The 9,309-nt window shown below is 44.1% G+C and overlaps 1 pseudogene; it reads left to right on the forward strand.

The window, feature by feature from the left end:
- Positions 1-3,388: 3,388 nt before the first annotated feature.
- LOC102438393 lies at positions 3,389-8,451 on the forward strand (annotated as a pseudogene).
- Positions 8,452-9,309: the final 858 nt, after the last annotated feature.

The following is a 9,309-nucleotide window of genomic DNA, read 5'->3' on the forward strand; positions in this document are numbered from 1 at the left end:
ACTGGGTGGTGTGCAGGGATGATTCTCTCTCATTATTCATGTTTCTATCTCTCTCCCTCTCTATTTCTCTCTGAAATCAATAAAAATATATTTAAAAATTTTTTGTATCTTTTGATTCCCTTTATCCATTCCTCCTTCCCGCAACCACCAATCTGTTCTTTGGATCTATGAATTTATTTTGTGTTTTACATTACATATATAAGTGAGATCATATGATATTTGTCTTTCTCTATATGACTTATTTCACTTTGTATAATGCCTCAGGTTTCATCCATGTTGTTACAGATTGGAAAACTTAATTCTTTTTTATGGCTAAATAAGAATAATTCATGTTACTTTATTGACTGAGTTGTATATTATATATACAAATTTCCCCCCATTTATCCATAAATCAACATTTAGGTTGTTTCTATATTGTAAACAATGCTGCAGAAAACACAGCGATGGGTATCTTTTTGAGTCAGTATTTCCTTGTCTTTGGTTAAATACCCAGAAGTGGAATTGCTGGGTCATACAGTAGTTCTATACTGTTTTCTATAGTGGCTGCACCAAAGTACATTCCCACCAACAGTTCACGAGAGTTCCTTTTTCTCCATATTCTTGCCAACACATATTTCTTGTATTTTTTAAAAAAATTATTTTTTTTTGATTTCACAGAGGGAGAGGGAGAGAGAGAAACATCAATGATGAGAGAGAATCATTGATTGGCTGCCTCTTGCACGTCCCCTACTGGGGGTTGAGACTGAAACCCCAGCAAGTGCTCTGACCAGGAATCAATTTGGGACCTCATGGTTCATAGGTCAATGCAAAACTACTGAGCCACACTAGCTGGGCTATTTCTTATCTTTTTAATTTTTAAAAATCTTTATTGTTGAGATTATTACAGATGTCCCCTTCCACCTGTTTCCCGCCCCACCCCAGGTCTTCACCACCTAACTGTGTCCATAGGTAAGATCTTTGGTTAATCTCTTCCCACCCCTTCTCCCCACTTCCCTCTAAGATTTGTCAGTCTGCTCCATGCTTCCATGCTTCTGGTTTTCTTTCTTTTTTTTTTTTTTTGGCTAGTCAAGTGAAGCAGTGGGAGTGGAGAAGGAACAAAGAAATCTGTAACTGGCTGTGATCAATCAAAGAAATCTGTAACTGGCTGTGATCAATTAGTTGTAAGACACCACTGCACTCGGACCAGCCTCATTACATTTCTTGTTGATAGACATGTATTTGTTGCCATTTTTATTCTTTGTATTTTTTGTTTCTTCTTCTTCTTCTTCTTCTTCTTCTTCTTCTTCTTCTTCTTCTTCTTCTTCTTCTTCTTCTTCTTCTTCTTCTTCTTCTTCTTCTTCTTCAAGAATACCCTTCAACATTTCATATAATACTGGTTTGGTGGTGATGAAATCCTTTAGCTTTTTCTTGTTTGTGAAACTCTTTATCTGACCCTCAATTCTAAATGATAGCTTTGCTGGGTAGAATAATCTTGGTTGTAGGTCTTTGCTATTCATCACTTGGAATATTTCTTGCCATTCCCTTCTGGCCTGCAAAATTTCTGTTGATAAATCAGCTGACAGTTGTATGAGCACTCCCTTGTAGGTAACTAACTGCTTTTCTCTTGCTGCTTTCAAGATTCTCTCTTTGTCTTTAACCCTTGGCATTTTAATTATGATGTGTCTTGGTGTGGGCCTCTTTGGGTTCCTCTTGTTTGGGACTGTCTGTACTTCCTGGACTTGTAAGTCTATTTCTTTTACCAGGTAGGTAAAATCAATAAAAATATATATTAAAAAAATAATAAAAATTACCTTTTAGCCCTGGCTGGTGTGGTTTGTTGGTTGAGCATCATACCGTGCATGCACCAAGAGGTCACTGGTTCAATTCTCAGTCAGGGCACAGGCCTGGATTGTGGGCTTGATCCCCAGTAGCAGGAGTGCAGGAGGCAGCCGATCATTTCTCATCTATGTTTCTCTCTCTTCATCTCCCTCCTCTCTAAAAATTAGTAAAAACATATTTAAAAAATAAAATTACCTTTTAATGGACCTGAAGAGCATTATGCTAAGTGAAATAAGCCAATTCAGAGAAAGACAAGTACCATATGATTTCACTTATATTTGAAATCTAATGAACGCAATGAACTAACAAGCAAAATAAAAAGAGACTCATGCGGCCTGCAGACTGAAGGGTCCCAGGTTCGATTCCGGTCAAGGGCATGTACCTGGGTTACGGGCACATCCCCAGCGGGAGATGTGCAGGAGGCAGCTGATCGATGTTTCTCTCTCATCGATGTTTCTAGCTCTCTATCTCTCTCCCTTCCTCTCTGTAAAAAATCAATAAAATATATTTAAAAAAATAATAATAAAAAAATAAAAAGAGACTCATGGAGAGCAGGTTGACAGCTCTCAGGGGAGGAGAGGTGGGGTAGGGGGTGAGTAGAGGGATAGAACCAAAAAGAAACAAAAAGAAAAAAATCAATGGATGTTGGGGTCCAGCCCCAGCAGGTCCAGGGGTTCCCAAAGGTGTGGACGGAGTCGGGAAAAGGGAATGACACGGAGACAGCGTTCAGTCGATCATCATAGCAAGGTTCTCCAGCCAGGTTCTGTAGCCAGGTTCTCCAGCCAAGTTCTATGTTTTATTGTCTTGTTACATCTGTATTTATACCAGTTGATTTTAATCCTATCAATTTCTATTCCAAAGGTTAGGGCATTTCTTATCTCCATTCCAGGGAGTAAAGATTATGTCGCTTAAGTGTGATTGTTTGTAGTTAAAGTGATTAACTACACGCCTGGCACTTAGTTAAGGGGTTTTATTCCCTCCCTAACTTCAGGGAAAAATCCCCACCTGGGGAAACAACCTTTCTCGGAGAGGTGACCTTGGTTAAACACATAGCGCCAAGAAGGGGAGCAAACATATTAAGAACAGTATGCCATATATGCCAGGTCCCTTGAAACATATGCTGTGCAGATGTTTCTTCCCTGCAGCAACTGTGTCAAGCAGCAAGGATGGACCGGCTTCTGGCAAATGGACACAGAAAACAGTGTGGTGATTGTGGGGATGGGGAGGAGAGGTGGGGGAAGGTGGAGGAAGGTACAGGGGACATAAATGGTGATGGACCAAGACTTGGGGTGGTGAACACACAATACAGTGTACTGATGATGTGTTGTAGAATTGTGCACTTGAAACCTGTATAATAATGTCACCCCAATAAATTTAATAGAAAAATAAAATAAAATTACCTTTTAGAGGCAGACCCTGTGGCCACTGTCAGGGAAGCACAAGCAGCCAATGGAACCTGGAGCAACTACACTGCCACTAAGGTGGCAGTGTTGGCAGCACGACCCAAACCACCAGCATCTGCTCAACGGGGGTCCTGTGGAGTTTTTAAGCTCAAAGTCTGGCTGTGGCTATGGGAGATATGGTAGTGGAGCCTGCCCCCTGAGGCCAACTTCTGAGCCCACGCCTGGCCCACAAGGGAATAATGGGGGCTCCTTGCTAAACGTCATCATGGAGAGGGGCGGAGACCTATCAGTAATTGAACCCGAAGTGGCCCAAAAGGCCTGCCAGGAGGTGCTGGAGAAGGTCAAGCTTTTGCATGGAGGTATGGCTATCTCTAGCAGAGGCATCCCACTGGAGTTGGTTAATGCAGATGGTGTGCACAGTGAGATCCGCTGCCTGGATGATCCATCTGCCCAGATAAGAGAGGAGGAAGAGAGATGGGGGCCATTGTGGCCTCCAGCACAGCCAAGAGAGCAAGAAGGCAGTGGCAAAACAACATCTTGGCTGCTGAGACTGAGTAAAAACTCTGAGATGTCCATGACCGTTTTATAGCTGTATAACTCCAAGGAGCCTAGACTACAAGCCTACATCAACAACTGGCTCTTCTGCTTTCACAATGAGAATGTGGACTTTTTTTTTTCAATTACAATTTACTTTCACAATTTTGTATTGGTTCCCGGTGAACAGAATAGTGGTTAGACAATCATATACTTTACAAAGTGTTTCTTCCCCAATATTTCAATTACCCACGTGGCACAATAGTTTTCACAATATTATTGACTATATTCCCCATGCTATACTTTATATACCTATGACTATTTTGCAACTACCAATTTGTACCTCTTAATCCCTTCACCTCTTTCACCCAGTTCCCCAATTCCCCTCCCCTCTGGCAACTGTTAGTCTACTCCTTGTGCTATGAGTGTTTCAACTTTATTTTGTCCACATATAAGTGAAATCACATGATACTTGTCTTTTTCTGACTTATTTCTCTTAGCATAATACTTTCTTGGTCCACCCATGCTGTCACAAATGGTAAGATTTCTTTTTTTTTTATGGCCAAGTAATATTTCATTGTATATATATGTACCACCTGTTCTATATTCACTTGTCTATTGATGGGCCATTGATCTATTGATGGACACTTGGGATGCTTCCATATCTTGGCTATCCTATATAATAAAACCCTAATATGCAAATCGACCAAACGGCAGAATGACTGGCAGAACAACCGGTCGCTATGTGCGCACTGACCACCAGGGGGCAGATAATGCAGGAGCTCCTGCATTGAGTGTCTTCCCCCCCGAGGGAGGCGACTGGCGGAGGTGATCGGGGGGGCAGGGCCGGCCAGTGGGCAGCACCAGGCCGCCAGCCAAGGCATGTGCCAGTGCGGGGCGGGGTCCCCGATTGCCCTGCCCATGAATCACCCCACAGATCGGCCCTGATCGCCGGCCAGACCTAGGGACCTTACACTATATATTGGAAACAGTCTCTTAGATTTAAAAATTAAAACCTGGCAAGGCTACTCTAACACTGAAAAAAAACAGGATGATGCAGCAATGACATGCTGGACTCTGGCTTGCACATTTTGTGGTCAGCCCTGATTCTGACACTTATAACTGTGTGACAAAGCCAATTACTTAACTTCTCTCTGCTTCAGTTTTTCCACCCATTAGATGGGGGAAATGGTATTACTGCCTCAGAAGGATCATGTTATGTACTACTTTTTATAATCAGGGCAAAAAAATGTAGCTGCCCTTACAACAGCAAGATGCCTTTCACCGGTATGAAAAGTATGGTCACTGGTGCATGCAGCATCCTGGATTGCGAGAGGGATGTCCGACTGCCAGTTTAGGCCCAACATCCCCTGAGGGGTCCTGGATTGCAAGAGGACGCAGGTTGGGCTGAGGGACTCCCCCACCCCCATGCACGAATTTTGTGCACCAGGCCTCTAGTTGTAAATAACGCTACAATGAACATAGGGGTGCATATACTCTTAAATTCGTGTTTTGGGTTTCTTCAGATATATACCCACAAATGGAATCACTGGGTCATAAGGCAGTTCCATTTTTAACTTTTTTGAGAACCCTCCATACTGTTTTCCATAGTGGCTGCACCAATCTGCATTCCCACAAACAGTACACAAGGGTTCCCTTTTCTCCACATCCTCACCAACATTTGCCCGTTGTAGATTTATTGATGGTGTGAAGTGATATCTCATTGTGGTTTTAATTTGCATCTCTCTGATGATGAGTGATGTTGAAGGGACATGGACTTCCATTTGCCCCAGTTGTTTACCATGTACATCCACATGGATGAGGACATGGATAATCCTATCAAGCCCTACATAGCCCGCCATTGCTGCTGGAGCATTAATATTTCCCTCTAGTGTGCCTGTTGCTTGGGGCCTACTCTTCAGATATGCACATTTTCATTCAACAACAATCCTGTGGGACCAAGCTACGGGAGATGATCTCAGATGAGCTGAAGCCAGCTCACTGAAAGAGGGAGCCGCCTTCCTTGAGTCCAGTCCCTGACATAGGCAGGGCTGTCTCCCTCTAAAAGAGCTCACCAGTGTCCTAAGTCAGATGCCACCACCAGCATAAGTCTCAGCAGCAATCTGAAACGAATGCCAGCAACCCCAAAGTGGAGAATGAGGTGAGCCTTTCAGACTGGCTCCTTATTGAGAATTCATCAAATTCCTGACGGCAATTGCCACCCCTAACCCCACCCCTTCCTCCAAAGAGCAGAAAACACAGTGGCTGATCTCAGAGCTCTCCCTGTTCAACTGTGAGCTCCCTGAGTCTCACTGCCCACTACTGGCTTTGGCCACCACATGGTCCATATCCTGTCCTCAACTCCAAGGACAAGACTCCCTACCTGATCTATGTGGAAGTCCTTGAATGCAAAAACTTCGACACCACCAATGTTCCCACCAATTCCTGAGAATTGAATCCGGGACACACATTCTGTAGAAAACTTGCCCAATTCAGTATCTCCCATGAGCAGGAGGCAGGCAGTTTCAATACTGTTTCCCACTATGACAAGAATGATGAGGCCTGCTCTAACCAGTTGCTCAGTGGTTAGAGTGTTGGCCTTCAGACAGAAGGGTCACGGGTTTGATTCCAGTTAAGGGCACGTACCTGGGTTGCAGGGTCAATCCCCAACCGGGGCACGTGCAGGAGGCAACCAATCAATGTCTCTCTCACATTAACATTTCTCTCTCTCCCCCTCCCTTCCACTCTCTCTAAATATCAATGGGGGAAATATATCCTCAGGTGAAGATTAACAACAACAAAAAAAAGAATGATGAGCCCCGGCAGTGTGTGTGGCTTGGTGTTTGAGTGTAGACCTACGAATGCCCGCATGGTTAGATTCTCGGTCAGGGAACATTCCCAGGATTTGGGCTTGATCCCCAGTAGGGGGTGTGCAGGAGGCAGCTGATCAATGATTCTCATCATTGATGTTTCTGTCTCTCCCTTCCTCTCTGAAATCAATAAAAACATATTTAAAAAAAGAAAAAGAATAATGAGGCCTGGTTAGTGAACAACATAGGGGAGCTGCAGGTGGAGCTCCCTGAATGCACACCAACAGCTGAGACAGTATGTTTTCCGTGTACAATAACATCCAATAGAGCAAGGAGCCTGTGTTCATTGCAGCAGGGTACATACGACAGTGCCTTTCAGAGCAGCTGGTTCACAACCCCCACCTTCAAATGAGACCCATAAGACCCTTCTATAGTTGCTCTCAAAGAACCCTGGCAGAAAAAAGTGAGGTGATCAGAGAGGGCGTCTGTTATGGCCATCTCCCTAATTGGGAGTTCTATCAGTCACTGTCAAGTATGGGAGATGATCTTTGGGAAGGAACTGTTGACCTTCCAGCTGTTGAAGCAACTGCAGTCCATTTGGGAACAGGGACAAGTGCCCCTGTGGATCAAGCCACACAGATTCTTGTGATTTCTGTGGACAGTAGCGTGATTGGACCAGTGGTCAACACTGTTCATCTACCAGGGAAAGAAACAGACAGCCCTCCTTGCCCGATTACTTCCTGCAGGAGCATGGCAGTTACACCAGAGGAATTCCTTAGTGCCCAGCACAATTTCATGCAAAGTTGAGCTGACTACCTGCTGCAAGTCAAAGAGACACAATGGGAACATCCTTTTGGACGCAGAAGGCCACATCATTCACATCAACTTTGGCTTCATCCTGTCCAGCACTCCCTGAAACCTGAGCTTTGTGATGTCAGCCTTTAAGCTGACCACAGAGTTTAGACATAGGCAGCCTGAATGGTGACATATTCACTACTACAAGATGTGGATGCTGCAGGGGCTGATTGCTGCTTGGAAACACAACGACAAAGTGGTACAAATCATGGAGATCATGCAGCGAAGTTCTCAGCTTCCTTGCTTCCAGGGCTCCAGCACCATCCATAACCTCAGAGAGCTTCCACATGAGCATGACAGGAGCAGCTATCAGCGCCAAACATCATGTGACACCGTCCTTTCTCAGGCCCTGGATTGATGGGCATTCAGGGGACCCTCCTGGAGGGCCCTTATTCAAGAAACCTAATTTATCCACCCATCCACCCAAGGGAAATGGAAGGCAAGAAATACAAAGGATCACAGGTGAGTGCAGACTTTTCCAGAGGGTGGGAGAGTCAGCCTTAGGGTCCAGACTTGCTGGGGTTTCCCTGCCTCCATTGGTGCCAGTACTACCACCTGAGAGACTCCAGGATTTAGTGCCCTCCTAGAACAGAGGTGATAAATGTGAGGACATTGGGTCTTTCTTCTCACCAGGATCTGAGAGGTTCTCTCCACAGGCCATCTCTTTTGTTGTTGTTAATCCTCACCTGAGGATATTTTTTTCATTGATTTTTAGAGAAAGAGTGGGAGGGAGGGGGGAGGGGAGAGAGAGATACACACACATGGATTGGTCATCTCCCACACATGCCTCAACCAGGTCTGGGGATTGAACCTGCAACAGAGATGCATGCCCTTAACCAGAAATTGAACCCAAGACCCTTTGGTCCCTGGGACAACACTCTAACCACTGAGAAAACCAGCCAGAGCTCCAAAGGCCATCTTCTTAATCTGTTCTGGGTTCTAGGAAGGGGGAAAAGAGTGGGTTCCTAGTACTTAGGACTTGATCTTGTGGTTTGCCTTTGGCCATGCTCTTTCCAGATACTGACTCCTAGCTTGAGTTCCCCTTGGTGGGTGAGCTATGGCATAGGGTCCTGCACTTGCTGAGATTCTCAATCACAGGGGCCAGGAAGAGTTACACAACCCCTCCAGTAAATGAGGGTATTGGCCTAGCCACGGGGAATTCCTTGCCCTAATCCCTTCCCCACACCCAGGGAAATAGCTCTCAATTTTTTGTTTGAAATAAAGTCTTTAGTATAAACAAACAAATGAAATTACCTTTTAGCTAAAGCCCTGTATAAACAAACACTCCCAATCCTTTAGGCTTCAACTTAAATATCATTCCCTTTCTCACAGTACCCATATGTATATTCACACAACTTTTAAAATCTGCCATGACATTTTTATATCTCTGATTATTCTGTTTAACATCCCCCCCACCCCCCCATGCCTCCCAGTCTCTAGGATTTATGAGGGCAGGACTATGTTGATATTCATCATGGGAGGAATCTGGAGGAAAAATAGAGCAGGAGAGACTGGGACATTATGAGAGGAAAAGAACTGCCCCGCAGAGGTATCAAACCCAACTATGGCTTACTAACTACACATTAAATAGATGCATGACGCTGTTTTACTTTATTTCACATTTATACTTCTTAAAGTAGGGGAAAGGGAGCTTTTTGGTAGGGAGTCAGCCTTTTATAAAAGGTTATTTGTTAAAATCTTACCCAAACATTTACTAACATTCCCTTACAACGGTTTTAGGAGAAAAGACATCAAAATTTCAACTGTTAGAAAACTATGGTACACCTATACAATGGAATACTATGCTGCTGTAAAAAAGGAATTCTTATCATTTGCAACAGCATGGATGGAACTGGAGAGTATTATACTAAGCGAAATAAGCCAGTCAG

Source organism: Myotis lucifugus, unplaced genomic scaffold (assembly GCF_000147115.1).
Source record: "Myotis lucifugus unplaced genomic scaffold, Myoluc2.0 scaffold_41, whole genome shotgun sequence".
In the NCBI taxonomy this organism is placed as follows: domain Eukaryota; kingdom Metazoa; phylum Chordata; class Mammalia; order Chiroptera; family Vespertilionidae; genus Myotis; species Myotis lucifugus.